Raw genomic sequence first — 15,756 nt, 5'->3', positions numbered from 1 at the left:
AAGGCTCCCTGACTTCAGAGTATACTACAAAGCTACAGTAATCAAGACAGTATGGTACTGGCACAAAAACAGAAATATAGATCAATGGAACAGGATAGAAAGCCCAGAGATAAACTCACACACATATAGTCACCTTATCTTTGATAAAGGAGGCAAGAATATACAGTGGAGAAAAGACAGCCTCTTCAATAAGTGGTGCTGGGAAAACTGGACAGCTACATGTAAAAGAATGAAATTAGAACACTCCCTAACACCATACACAAAACTATACTCAAAATGGATTAAAGACCTATATGTAAGGACAGATACTATAAAACTCTTAGAGGAAAACATAGGCAGAACATTCCATGACATAAATCACAGCAAGATCCTTTTTGACCCACCTCCTAGAGAAATGGAAATAAAAACAAAAATAAACAAATGGGACCTAGTGAAACTTAAAAGCTTTTGCACAGCAAATGAAACTATAAACAAAACGAAAAGACAACCCTCAGAATGGGAGAAAATATTTGCAAACGAAGTAACTGACAAAGGATTAATGTCCAATATATACAAGCAGCTCATGCAGCTCAATATCAAAAAATGAAACAACCCAATCCAAAAATGGGCAGAAGACCTAAATAGACATTTCTCCAAAGAAGATATATAGATTGCCAACAAACACATGAAAGGATGCTCAACATCACTAATCATTAGAGAAATGCTAATCAAAACTACAATGAGGTATCACCTCACACCAGTCAGAATGGCCATGATCAAAAAATCTACAAACAATAAATGCTGGAGAGGGTGTGGAGAAAAGGGAACCCTGCTGCACTGTTGGTGGGAATGTAAATTGATACAGGCACTATGGAGAATAGTATGGAGGTTCCTCAAAAAACTAAAAATAGAACTACCATACGACCCAGCAATCCCACTACTGGGCATATACCCTGAGAAAACCATAATTCAAAAAGAGTCATGTACTGCGATGTTCATTGCAGCTCTATTTACAATAGCCAAGACATGGAAGCAACCTAAGTGTCCATCGACAGATGAATGGATAAAGAAGATGTGGCACATATATACAATGGAATATTACTCAGCCATAAAAAGAAACGAAATTGAGTTATTTGAAGTGAGGTGGAGGGACCTAGAGACTGTCATACAGAGTGAAGTAAGTCAGAAAGAGAAAAAAAAATACCGTATGCTAACACATATATATGGAATCCTAACAACAACAAAAAAATGGTTCTGAAGAACCCAGGGGCAGGACAGGAATAAAGCCGCAGATGTAGAGAATGGACTTGAGGACATGGGTAAGCTGGGACAAAATGAGAGAGTGGCATGGACATATATACACTACCAAATGTAAAGTAGATAGCTAGTGGGAAGCAGCCACATAGCACAGGGAGCTCAGCTCGGTGCTTTGTGACCACCTAGAGGGAGGGTGGGAGGGAGATGCAGGAGGGAGGAGATATGGGGATATATATATATGTATAGCTGATTCACTTTGTTATAAAGCAGAAACTAACACACCATTGTAAAGCAATTATACTCCAATAAAGATGTTAAAAAAGAAAAAAGAAAGAAAGCATACCCAACCAAAACAGCAGTGACTGAAAGGAACTTGAAGGAAACAGAAAGCATTGCAGGAAGCAGAAGACAAAAGACAAAATACTGCATCCATAAAACAAGAACAAAATTCTAAAACTAAAGCAAACCAAAATAAAAACCCTCAGAGAATAAGAAAGTTTTCTATTAGAAATTTAAATTAAGGAATTCAATCAAAGAGTTGTTTAAAAAAATCTAGAAGAGATGAACAATAGAGAAGAAAAGACAAGAAAAGGGGGTAATCAATTCATGAAGTCCAACATCTAATTATTAGAAATCCCAGACTCACACTATTGTGCTCCCAATAAACAAAGACATATGGTTTCTACTGTAATTGAATTGCCAACAAATCTCAGAAATTTCAAAATCAGTAATGAGTGAGGAAAAACTCCAGATTCTCACATATTCCAATAGAATAAAAAAAGTAAAAGAAAAAATCCAACTAGCAAGATAAATCCTGTTTGGCTGTGGATATTCATTTTTATTTTGCAGGATTTTTTTTCCTAAAGACTTTTCTTAGATGTCTGGAAACAGAAATCCTGATTACACGTTGTGGCATTGCTATAAATAGTTTATATTTGGACTGCTTTCTAGTAGTGTCCTAAAATATCAAGCTATATCATGTTGAAAATAAGCAATAATGGAAATTATGACATACCTAATTGCAGACGAAATCCTCCCTTTTCTTAGATGCAAGCATGGTTTGCTGTCATTTTACTCTCTGCCCTTTTGATTTTGACCAATTTTTATGGACATTAATGAGAGCTTAGAAACCCAACCAGCCAAAAATATAGTCGTGTCATTATAGATCAAAGCCTCTGAGGAGGCAGAATGGTCCTTAATTATTAGCTTACTGTGGATGCATAGCAATGCATTCAATAAGATTAAAGAAAACGGAGCTTACTCGGTAATTTATTTTCTTGACTTGCAACCCACTGTGACAATAATATCAAAGAAAACCATTTCGTCTTTGTTCTCTTTGTCTGAGTTTAAATTACAAAACTTCTGGGCAAGGCTCTCAGACAACCTCTTCCTTGGTTGGCAAGGCCAGGCACTGGGCTGCTTAGAAAATAGCTGGGTTTTCTCTATGTGTGAAAACAGAAGGCGAGGACAGCCAAAGCCCACATAATCCTCCTCAGACATGGTGGGCCCTCGGGGGAGATCATTAGCAAACATGCTTCATTTGAAAATCTATTTTAACATTTAAAAATTATTTGCACCATATTAGCTTTTGGCCCTAGCTTTTTATTCCTCAGCATATTTGTCAGGATCCCCATGGGAGGGGAGTTGGGGGTGGTGGCAGCTGGGAAACTTTGAAGCAAATGGAAAATGAACGTGAACTGGTTCTGCCCTAGTGATGAACAGCAGCGCGGCTCCTGACACGCCCTCTTGCCCCACTTGATCTCACAAGCTACTTTCCCAGCCAGGAGGCTGGGGTCTCCCCATTCCGCTTACACTCACATCCATGGCCAGTCCACCCAGGCTGATGGGCTTACATCAGCTCTTCCCTCACTGAGCTCTACCTCACTTGAGGTTCTCTTGACCATCAAGGTCACAGACGCAAATGCCCAGGAGGGCCGTACAGGTGTTCAATGGGGCTTAGTGGAGCCCCCATGCCCAGCATGACGAGGCAGCCCAGGCTCAGCAACAGCCTGGGTAGCCATGCTGGAAGGCAGGCTTACTTTTTCCAAGCCTTTTAATTCTTTAAAGGCAACTGGAAATCAATAAATTTTTGGTCAACTCTCTCAATTTTTAAATGGTGGCTTAAATATTTTAAAAACACTGTGTGGCCTAGTGAAACTGAACCTTCAGGCCAGATTTGGCCGTCAGGTTGCTAATTTGCCAATTCTGCTCTAGGTTTTATAGGAACATCATCAGAAAAAAAGGGGATGGCAGTCCATAGTCAAATACATCTGGGAATGGTACATATTACACCCTTCTTAGATATTTTTATTAGTAACTCATGATCTTCTGGTGTTTAAAACACACACAAATAAAATCTGTTTTTTGTTTGTGTTTGTTTGTTTAATTCAGTGTTCTCCAAGTTTATTTGACCATTGAATTCATTCTTCTTTTTTTTCTAATAAATTTCTTTCTTTCTTCACTTTTTGGCTGCGTTGTTTTTTTCATTGCTGGGCGCGGGCTTTCTCTAGCTATGGTGAGCAGGGGGCTACTCTTCTTTGCGGTGCACGGGCTTCTCATTGCATTGGCTTCTCTTGTTGTGGAGCACGGACTCTAGGCTTGCGGGCTTCAGTAGTTGTGGCTCGCAGGCTCAGTAGTTGTGGCGCACAGGCTTAGTCGCTCCACAGCATGTGGGATCTTCCCGGACCAGGGCTCGAACCTGTGTCCCCTGCATTGGCAGGCAGATTCTTAACCACTGTGCCACTAGGGAAGTCCCACCATCGAATTCATTCTTACAAATCTTTTTCTGGCATTTTCTTACAACTCTGACTTCAGAGTTAGATAAAGCTATAAAATCCTCAATTAACTGTCAGTTAAATAGCTGTAAGAATTTAGGTCCCAAAAGGAAGATTATGAAAACTATTCAGTATAGAATGAAACAGAAAACAGAGTAGTGGAGTTTAATCCACAAATGTAGCCAGCTGGGTGGGAAGGGCCCAACTCTGTGAGGTCTAGGATGACATAGTAGTTTCTTAGTGATTAAGGTTTTTTTTGTTTGTTTTTTGTTCTTTTGCCACACCATGTGGCTTGCAGGATCTCAGTTCCCCAACCAGGGATTGAACCCGGACCAGGCCAGGGCAGTGAAAGCCTGTAATCCTAACCACTAGGCTGCCAGGGAACTCCCTCCAATTAAGTATCTTTTAACCTTGGGAAGATTTAGCAGCAAAACCAGAAATGTTTAAGAGACTCAAATCCCATATTATTAATATTTTTGTTTTGATGAACCTGTATGAAACTGGTATTTTATATACTTGTAATGTGAAGAAAATTGGCATAATAAAGTAACAAAATAGATTTGTGACTCTAATTTAAAATGAAGAATTGAATAATTGACTTTGGTGGTTTCATGTTGAAATTTTACTGTTTATAAGTAGCATTGGAATATATTTAAGAGAACTTAAGGTTTACCCTGTTTGTATGCTTATCATTATATTTATAAGAATTATTAGTATTCTGAAAGTTATTTTTTCTAATCAAATAAAGTGCTTTAAAAGGAAATGAAATAGATTAAATTATAAAGGCAGTTTAAAATGCTAAAAACGGTTTAATTAGGTTTTTAATAGGATAAACATTAATCTTTAAAAATGATTGTTAGATAAAATAATATGTCTGGAATTTGTTTCAAAATAATGAGTGGAGAAAATGATAGGAATTTAAATGTAACAAGACTGACCCATGAATTGATTTTTTTTTTTTGCGGTACGCGGGCCTCTCACTGTTGTGGCCTCTCCCATTGCGGAGCACAGGCTCCGGACGCGCAGACTCAGAGGCCATGGCTCACGGGTCCAGCCGCTCCGCGGCATGTGGGATCCTCGCGGACCGGGGCACGAACCCATGCCCCCTGCATCGGCAGGCGGACTCTCAACCACTGTGCCACCAGGGAAGCCCTGAATTGATCATTTTTGAAGCTGGGTGATGAGCACATGGAGGTTTATAACGTTCTTTGCACCATTTTTGTATCTGTATTAAATTTTTCTATAATGCAATTTTAAAATTTGTTAAAATCTACTAGATCAAAAATATAATGTTTGTAATTTTATAATGCTAGGTATTTTACAACAGACAACAGTGAAATGGATGAATAAGTGAATGAATGGATGCATGACATGACAACCCTGTGAGGTAAGGTACTGTCACTTCCTTTTCACAGATTAAAACGAAAAACAAAACTAAGGCCAACTGAAATTAAGAAAGTTGCCCTTAATGTCTTGACTGTTAGCTCCAGGAGCGTGGAGATTGTATATTTAAGTTAACCTTACAACATGTGAAACCAGGAATTTCAAACACATGAGGAAGAGAATGGGGTCAAGTTCCAGAAGCAACATGGCAGAAACTCAGGCCCTTCCCCATAAAGATATGAATCTCAGTTATAATTCATTTCCAAAACACAGATCTTCCCAGCTCTTCTGAGGGAGCATGGTTGCCTCCATACAAATAAGGAATGGCATTAAGGTACAGAATGAAACCATGGGTTGAATCACAAGCAGGTGGCCCTGAGCAGAAAAACAAAATGTATTCTACATCTCCTCAGGAATAACTAATTTAGGAAACACAGTACAGGAACACTCATGCCTCTTTGCAGCTCGTGGTTTATTTTTAAGGGATTAAAAATATTTGCAAGTCAAAGCAGACACTGCTCTTCTGCTGCCTTATAACTTTCTTCAACTCTAATGTAGTGTGTTCACTAAGAAGCAGGAGCAACGTTTGAGTGATGGCCATAGGGGGTGTTCGAAAAAACATTTTTTTCTCTTTGAGCAGAACTCAAGAAAGTCTATCATGGCAGGAGGGCTGCAGTGCTACGGTCATGGAGGAGGGCAGCATTTCAGAATAAAAGCTCTTACTTTCACCATCATAAAAAATTCAAATTTCAAGTAAAATTTGAAACCTTTACTAAGATCCTCCCATCCATCATAAGTGATCCCTTTACATCCTACAAGAAACACATCTGAGGATTCTTAAATAGTTACCCAGCAGTGGAGGTACGTGAGGGGTGCTGGTGGCAGGGGACAAGGGGATGAATTCCAAAGCATTTGTAGGAAAAGAAAGCCCTCCTGAAGTCCAAGAGTCACATTGCCCCCCTCTGGACCTTCGTAGTCTTCACACAAGTGAGATGATTAAAACCCCATAAGCCTGAATGAACCTGCTGAAATAGGATAGTCGAATTCCTTTTTCCCCTCACAAACAATTCAGAAAGCCAGATTTGAAGGTTTCTAATAGAGGTATTAGAAGACAACCTAGGAAGGGAGAAAGGGCAAAGGGCATCAAAGGAGTAGGTGTTGACATGGGGGTGGGGCTGAACTCAGGAAGTTTGACTCATAATTTTATCTCCATTATTCCCCCCATATAACACGTACTACTAGCTATCCTTTCTCAAGTGCCTACTATGTGCCAGGAACCAAATTTTTAAAATACTTCTGACAACCCTTCCAGCCAGGCCTAGAATATCTGTGTCTCTAGTGGTTCCTGCTTAGCACCACAGTTTTGACTTTTCCTCTCTAAGTTTTCCCCAACCTGTGAAGATGGCTCCTTTCCCATTTCCTTCTAGAAGCATACTTTAAGTACTCCTGACCACACTGCCACTCTCCTGTGGCACCTGAGATCTGTATCCACAGTCTGGTCCTTGACTTCACATTTCTTCCATTTCATTTGTGTGAATCAAGCCCCCTCGCAGCTCTCCTCAAAAGCAGGGTCCGCTTGCGGGGGTCACGTCCATTCCCTTAGGTTCCCCACCACCTAGGACAGTGCTGCTCACACTGGGCTTGACGACTCAAATGATGACTTTATCTCCACCTGGTTTCTCTGTAGGGGAAATGGCTCGTACTTTGGGTAGCAATCTCTCATATTTACTCTAAAGTAGGAAAACCAAGCTTCTGACTTTCTTCTCCAGACTTGCTCTCACATATTGGGGACTGGCAACACATCCTTCTAGCTAAAGCCGAAAACCTGGACTCCTCTTTTTATCTTATATCTCATGTTCAATCTGTCAGCAGATCTCACTGGCTCTATTTTCAAAATATATCCAGAACACAATCCCTTTATCCCATTATTACCCAAACCACAGTCATCCCAGTATTACCATTGAGTCCAAGCCACCAACAGCTTTTGATTGGATTATAGTTACAGTCTCTGCAGCTGGTCTCAGAGCTTCTGTTTTATCTGGCACCCACCAGCCAGGTAAGATAGAAGCTTGGAGACCAGCTCAGACATCGTCTGTTTCAAACAGAGCATCCAGGAAGATCCTTCTAAAAGACGTCAGATCATGTCACTTCTCTACTCAAAACCCTTGGATGGCTTCCCTTCTCACTCAGAGTAAAAGCTAAGACCCTTAAAATGGCCTTCAAGGCTCAGCCCAATGTGATCCCCTTCTTCTTTGATGTCATCTCTTCCAATCTCCACCTCACTCACTCCACCCAGCCGCACTGGTCTTCTCACTCTTACTGGAGGGCACCAGGCCTACTCCTCTGCAAATTCCTACTGATCCCTTAAGGATCATTTTAGGTGTTACCTCTTTCAGGTGGCTTGTGTACCTACACACCTAAACCAGGTGGAGTTCTCTTTTGTACTTCCAACATCTGTGGCTAGCACTGTGATTTTCTCCACCTCTTTGTACTATTATGACTTCTACGTTGACTGTCTCTCTCATAAATCAGATTGTAAGCTCCTTCAGGGTAGTGATCATATTTGACTTATACGGACTATATTCATAAGAGCTACAGTAATTGAGACAGTGTGTAAGGATAGACCAAAGTCAAAAGAGAGTCCAGGAATTGACCCATATATACGGTCAATTGATTTTCTACCAAGGCGCCAAGCCAATTCAGTGGGGAAAGGCAAGTCTTTTTTAACAAATGGGGCTGGATCTACTGGATGTCTGTGTAAATAAAAGTTGAACCTTGACCTTTATCCCACACCAGGCACAAAAATTAATCTGAGATATGTCATTGACTTAAACATAAAACCTAACACCATAAAGCTTCTAGAAGTATATCTCCAGGACTTCGAAGTAGGGCAAGTTTTTTGGACTGGATACAAAAACCACAAACAGTAAGAGGGAAAAAAAAATTGATAAGTTTGACTTCATCAGCATTTAAAATTTACGGGTATCAAAAGATACCATTAAGAAAACCAGCAGACAGATCACAGACTAGATTATATATCCAGGACTCTAAACAGTATTTGGCACACAATAAGAGCTCAATTAAATATTTGTTGAGCAAATGTATAAAAGACCTGGCTCTTTTCCACCAGAATACATGGATATTCTAGCGGGTACAGCCAGCTGAGGTGTCAATATCCTACGACTATTGAGTGGGCAGTGCTAGTTAGAGGGGAAATCTATCTTATAGGAGGAAGAAAAGTTATCAAGATTCACTAGTAGAACTGAAATGTGTCGTCAGCAAATTTAGGAGAATGTGTACAGGGCACCAGGACCTGTAGAAAATCAGACAAAATAAGGTGTGAATAACAGTAGAACACTCACATAAGGAAATTAGCTAAAAACAGAGGAAGAATTTCACCAAATGGAGCAGAAGGCATATGCCTCGTTCTTAGTTGCCTAGGTAATGCTAATGATTTTATAATGAGAAACACAGATGCTGTAACTAGCAAATAAAGCTGAAGCTACAAGTGATCTACCGGAGATCTTAAGAGGATTGAGAGTTCTATCACAGGCAAACGGTGGGGTCAGGAAGGGAAAATTTTTAGTTAGTTAAAAAAGGGCAAAATTGATCCTGAACACTTGAGACTGCTTCTGGACATGGCATAGACCCAGGCTGACTGTACATTCTGGTTTGCCTAATACTGTCCATGCGTTTCCCAATGTGATTAATATTACCTCCTTTTTTTATTCTCAAAAGTGTCATTGGGGCTTCCCTGGTGGCACAGTGGTTGAGAGTCCGCTGCCGATGCAGGGGACACGGGTTTGTGCCCCGGTCCGGGAAGATCCCACATGCCGCGGAGCGGCTGGGCCCGTGAACCATGGCCGCTGAGTCTGCACGTCCGGAGCCTGTGCTCCGCAATGGGAGAGGCCACAACAGTGAGAGGCCCGAGTACCGCAAAAAAAAAAAAAAAGTGTCATTGTTTGGATTATATATTATATGGTCATTTTACTTAAATGTGTTATTTCTTCCTCTTACTTTGGATAGTTAATGAGGATAAATAATTGTGTAGCTGCATATCCACTGTTATTTGTTTTACCTGATAGCATCCCTCCCTGGAAGGCGCCTCAGGCCAAATAAGAGCGAGTGCTCACTTTCCTGATGACCAGTGTAAGACTGTGTTGACAAATGTATAACCTGATGTTTAGACTGCTTCCCTGCTCCTTGCTGTAACCAGGTGAGTTTGGCAGTATAAGTCTTCAGTGTAATTATTTTGAATTAACATAGCTCTAGTCTACTCCTAAAACCACTAATTATATCAATACTTTCTTTTAAAGACATGGAAACCAAGGCATGAAATGATCCGGTTAAATGACTTGTCTGGGATCATTCAGGATGGAAAATCTAGATAAGACTCCTATTTATGATAAATGTACTTTCAGCTCACCATCACCACCATCATTCATTCATTTAGCAAACATTTATTAAACACCTATTATGTGCCAAAATCCCCCTCTCCACATGATGAGTTTACTAAGGCTCCAACGACCTGGACACTCACTGTGCATGCCTGACTTAAAATAGGCGATCTGCTGCTGAGATAAGCACATTGGGTACCAATGTTCGGTGTTTAAAGTGTGCTCTATGCTTCAACTGAGAAAACTGACTGGGAGGGACCCTGCAGTTCTACAGTAAGACAGATCTTAATTGTACAAGTGAACTTTAAGGGTCCAAGCAATGCAAGTGGGTTATGGAACACTTATGGGGAATAGGGGAGTAGGGGGGAAGGGGCGGTTCTTGCATTCAGCGATGGAAATAAACATCCAACCTTTCTACTGTATGTTTCTAATCTAAAGATTTTTTTTTAAACCTTAAAAAAGAATCTTTCATGACGCTGTTCTTTTACATGATACAACCAGCTAGGAACAGTCATTAATTAGTGTTTTGAATGGCTCATACATTTACATTAGAAACATCACCTTTGGTATCTTTGATTCCTGAGTCCATTGATCTGCCATGGCTTTGAAATCTCAGGCAGGAATTCATTCAGATCAACCTAATTTGAAAGAAAAGCAACTGCTTTCCTGCCCTCTGAATTATCCATCCAGGGGGCTCCTCTCTGTTCTGGTAACCTCTGGAGTAAAGCTGATTTTTCAGAGGTAGAAAACAGCTCTTTACCACAGTAACCACAAAACAAAATGAAATAAATATATATAAGAAGAGAGTTGTTGCTTCTCATTCGCTCAAGCTGTAAAATAAATAAATACATATATACATAATTGGCTGCTACTAAGGAGAAGCCTAGATAGATATGTAGTATGGAAAATGGGAAGTCTAAAATTTTATTGAAATTTACTGATAATCTCAACTATTCTAGTCTTTGTTTGATAACAATTATTACATCAATAATAATAGTTAGCTCTTACATAATATAATACATACGATGGGGTGGGCACTATTCTAGGTGCTTTATGTGTATTAACCATTTAATCCTTACATGAATTCTCGGTTTTACAGAAAGGGAGGTCAGGCGACTCCACCCATCCAGGATTCAAGCCCAGGCAGGGAGGCTCCAGTCTCAGGGCTCATCTTCACCACCACAGCGGGCTATATAGTTATTTCCAGAATGTTTTTACAATACAGTAATTTTTTATGTCTAGGACTTAATAATTGGCATAAGGAAAGCTGAACACTTTGTTCTATGCAAGCTTTCAATAAATGTTGTGGGTGAATGAATGAGTATACAAATGTAGAAGATCACAGGTTTTCTCTCAGTTGCCTCTGCCAATCACTAATAATTTTCTTCTTCCCCTTCTCACTGCCCACCCTCCACCCTACCAGCTTGGTTAATGATAAATTTATTCTGTCTTCCCTCTGCTCAGTCTTAACCAATAGGCTTACACTTCTCATCCTTCAGTAATTGGACATCCTGCTTAGGACCCACAAAGGGAGCAGGTGGTCCAGGCAGTCCAGTGGGGATGTGGGACACAAGGTGAGACCCCAGGAGAAGCACCAGTTTAGAGCCAGAGGCACTGAGAAGAGACAGAGATCGTATTCATTTGGGGAACACAGGGACTTCTTTTTTTTAAAAAAAATATTTTATTTATTTGGCTGCGCCAGGTCTTAGGTGCGGCAGGCGGGATCTTAGTTGCGGCAAACGGGATCTAGTTCCCTGACCAGGGATCGAACCTGGGCCCCCTGCATTTGGAGCACAGAGTCTTAACCACTGGACCACCAGGGAAGTCCCAACACAGGGACTTCTAAGACTGAAACTCTCTTGCCTCATCCTCCAAGATCTGCACCAGCCATAGGATGCATCATTCATTCATTCAACATTTATTGAGCATCTGCTATGTGCCAACACCGTGTTAAGCCTCAGACACATATGGCACTGAATAAGAAAGACACTCTCACTTCTTCTCATTATGATTATTACCTCTCCCCCAATACACACAACTCACGCAACCTTATTCTCTTAATCTTAATCTCTTCATTACTCATCTCTACATCTTATTGGGACTGTCTCTCTCTGGGACTTCATTGATTGTCTGTATGGAGATCATTATTCATTCATTTATATATTAAATGAGCATCTACTATGTGACAAACACTGTTCTAGGTGCAGGGGATATGATAATGAAGCAAAGTAGAGAGGGTTTCTTCACTCAAGGGGTTTGTAATAATCCTCAAGTCTATCTACACTTGCTATCCTTTCTTCTCTCAGCTTCTTTAAAAGACATTAAATCATATAAATAATTATAACAATATGCTGTTTTATTTTTAATATATAAAGATACAATAGTTATAACAATAATAGTACAACAAAGAGGAGGAGGGAATGGAGCTATAAAGGAGTAAAGTTTCTTGATTTCACTAAAATTGAGTTAGTATAAATTTAAACTAGGTTCTGGGAGTTCCCTGGTGGTCTAGTGTTAAGATTTGTGTCGAGAATCTATAAATAAAATAACTCAATTAAAAATAAAAAGATAACACAAAAAGTAACTCAAATAAAAAGACAAATAACCCAATTAAAAATGGGCAAAGGGGACTTCCCTGGTGGTGCAGTGGTTAGGAATCCGCCTGCCAATGCAGGGGACACGGGTTCGAGCCCTGGTCCGGGAAGATCCCACATGCCACGGAGCAATAAGCCCGTGTGCCACAACTACTGAGCCTGTGTGCCACAACTACTGAAGCCCGTGTGCCTACGGACTCTCAACCACTGCGCCACCAGGGAAGCCCGAGTAGCCCCTGTTTGCTGCAACTAGAAAAAGCCTGGGTGAAGCAATGAAGTCACAACGCAGCCAAAAGTAAAGAAATAAATTTATTTAAAAATAAATAAAAATAATAAAAAATAATAAAAAATAAAAATGGGCAAAGGATCTAAATAGATATTTCTTCAAAGAAGATATACAGATGGCCACTGAAAACATATAAAGATGCTCAACGTCATGAGCCATCAGGGAATGCAAAACCACAATGAGATACCCCTTCACACCCACTAGGATGGCTAGAATAAAAAAGACAGGTAATAACAAGTGTTAGAGAGGATGTGGAGGAACTGGAAACTTCATACACTGCTGGTGGGAATGTGAAATGGTGCAGCGCCTTGAAAAACAATCTGTCAGTTTTTAAAACAGTTGAATATAGTTATCTCATAAACTAGCAATTCCTCTCCTAGGTATATACCTTAGAGAAATGAAAACATGTCCACACAAAAACTTATATACAAATGTTCATAGCAGCATAATTCATAATAGCTAAAAAGTAGAAACAACCCAAATATCCATCAACTGATGAATGGATAAATAAAATAGCTCCATTCCCTCCTCCTCTTTGTTGTACTATTATTGTTACAACCATTGTATCTTCATATGTTAAAAATAAAACAACATATTGTTATAATTATTCATTTATATGATTTTTATTTTATTTATTTTATTTATTTTTATTCATCAATAAAAAGAAATGAAGTACTGACATACGTACAGCAAGGACAAACCTTGAAAACATTCTGCTAGGTGAAAGAAGCAGTCATAAAGGACCATATATTGTATGATCCCATTTACATGAAGTGTTCAGAATAGGCAAATCTATAGCAACAGAAAGTAGATTAGTGGTTGGCTAGGGCTTAGAGGGAGGAGTTGGGGACACTGGCTAAGCAGAGCAACATTTCTTTTTAGGGTAATGAAAATATTCTAAAATTGATTGTGGTGATGTAAATATGCACAGCTCTGTGAATATACTAAAAGTCATTGAACTGTATACTTTAAATGAGTCAATTGTATGGTATTTGAATTACATCTTAATAAAGCTGTTAAAATACATTTGAAACAATTAAGAAAATTAAAATGTTACACTAGAAAATATTCACTTAATGCAAACTACCCAGCCAGCTGCCTTCAAATCTTTTTCCTACTACCCTGACCATATTTTTGGATTACATTCAACCTTCTGATTCCAGACCATTCATGTTCCCTTTCTGCCATTCACATTTCTGCACATATCTTCCATCCTAGCTCACTTTCTGTTTTTTGGCTGCGCCGCACGGCATGTGAGACCTTAGTTCCAGGACCTGGGATTGAACCTGCACCCCCTGCAGTGGAAAAGTGCAGAGTCTTAACTACTGGACCACCAGGGAAGTCCCTCCAGCTTGCATTCTTTTTTTTTTTTTTTTTTTTTTGCGGTACGCGGGGCTCTTACTGTTGTGGCCTCTCCGATTGCGGAGCACAGGCTCCGGACGCGCAGACCCAGCGGCCATGGCTCACGGGCCCAGCCGCTCCGCGGCACGTGGGATCTTCCTGGACCGGGGCACGAACCTGTGTCCCCTGCATCGGCAGGCAGACTCCCAACCACTGCGCCACCAGGGGAGCTCCAGCTTGCATTCTTAACAGCTATCTCCCCTTTCAGACTTTTATTTAGATCTTGCCTGCTGTTCTTTGCCTACACTGTCCAAAATGGCTAGAACAAAGAATTACAGAATGTTAGAAACGGAGGACACTTCAGTGGTCCTTCCCTCCCAGCCCTTCACTTTAGGGCTTAGGAGACAAGGGCCAGAGAGATTACATGACTAGTCCCTAGTTCCCAAAATACTTCGTCTTTGGCCCACCTCTTCCAAAAAGCCTTCATTCATTAAGTGAACACTTCCTTATCTTTCTACCCAATCTCTGACACCATTCTTTATTCTACTACTGAACTGTACCAAATGCATTGACCTCAAGATGTCATTCACATTCAAACACAAATTTTGCATCCCAGAGGGAAAAAAGCAGCGCTTTTATCTCCATGGCTACTATATCTGCCGTCTGAGCTGCTGTAGCTTTTTCTTCTTCTGTTGTCATGAACAATTTAAAATTCATAGGAGTATGGACACCAAGGGGGGAAAGCGGGGGTGGGGATGGGGTGGGGTGGTGGGGTGGGGGGTGGGGGTAGGGGGGATGAACTGGGAGATTGGGATTGACATGTATACACGAATATGTATAAAATAGATAACTAATAAGAACCTGCTGTATAAAAAAAATAAAATAAACTTTCAATAAAATAAAAGAAAATTCATAGGAGGCTGGCCTCAAACCAACCAGGAGCAAACACAGGGAAAACCCCCCACCCGGTTTCCATAAAGGACATTCCCTCAACTTACTTCACAGAAAACCATTCCTGAGGTCTTCAGTAAAGAGCAATTTAGCCCATAGAAAATACAGCATCTCCACATTTTTAAATGCTCTCAGGAAAGAAAATGGTAATAAAGGGTATTTACATGTCTTTATAGGTCGATACCAGTAGGTATACCAGGATCAAAGATTAGTTGTTGTTTTAAATCAACTAAATATTCATCTTGATGAGAAATAGAACATCCTCTAGGGAGGCAGGAAATTCATAAATCATGTAGGTATAAGCAGTCATTCTGGATTTTACATGAAGAGAAAATACATTAATACCAAACTGGCCTTCCGTGTGAAGGGAGTAACAGTAAATAATAATGTAAATACATTAAAGAACATGAGCCATGAAGTCAAAGATCACACAGGCCTACCTGGCTTGGAAAAGCAAAATTCACTGCTCTCTAAAAGGAGAGGAAGGGCCCTTCTGTCTGGCTGCACCTTTGCTGCTCCAGGAACTGCTGAGCACAGGCGTCTGCACAGAGGACCTTGGCCACTGAGGAAGAGAAAGGCAAATGTAATTAGAGACGCTTTCTTCCCCAGAGCGGGAACAACCTGGGGCTGGCTGAAGAAGAAGTGATTACACAGTGTTGGCGAGGCAGTTTAAGGGGCACCCACCAGGGAGCCAGGAGGCTTCTGGAGCCAGTTCTGAGAATTACATACTGGTCCATGGTGCTTGCTAATTGACCCGGTATTTCAGGCTGAAAATATTTCCCCAAGGAGGTGAG

At 40.4% G+C, this 15,756-nt stretch overlaps 1 protein-coding gene and 1 non-coding gene across 2 annotated transcripts in view; both read right to left on the bottom strand.

Moving 5' to 3' along the window:
• The window catches only part of NIM1K (NIM1 serine/threonine protein kinase), a 45,392-nt gene extending 29,926 nt beyond the window's left edge, over positions 1 to 15,466 (bottom strand). The window contains exon 1 of the mRNA XM_029219045.1: positions 15,403 to 15,466. The gene's annotated coding sequence lies outside the window, so the exon portion shown is untranslated. The remainder of the gene's footprint in view (positions 1 to 15,402) is intronic.
• On the bottom strand, positions 11,541 to 11,613 carry TRNAW-CCA. Its single transcript has one exon. It is a non-coding gene; the product is annotated as a tRNA-Trp (tRNA).
• Positions 15,467 to 15,756: the final 290 nt, after the last annotated feature.

This window comes from Monodon monoceros, unplaced genomic scaffold (genome assembly GCF_005190385.1).
Source record: "Monodon monoceros isolate NGI ecotype Baffin Bay Population unplaced genomic scaffold, NGI_Narwhal_1 Super_Scaffold_12, whole genome shotgun sequence".
In the NCBI taxonomy this organism is placed as follows: Eukaryota; Metazoa; Chordata; class Mammalia; order Artiodactyla; family Monodontidae; genus Monodon; species Monodon monoceros.
The sequence above is the reverse complement of the archived record's forward strand: the minus strand, read 5'-3'. Positions and strand labels throughout refer to the sequence as shown.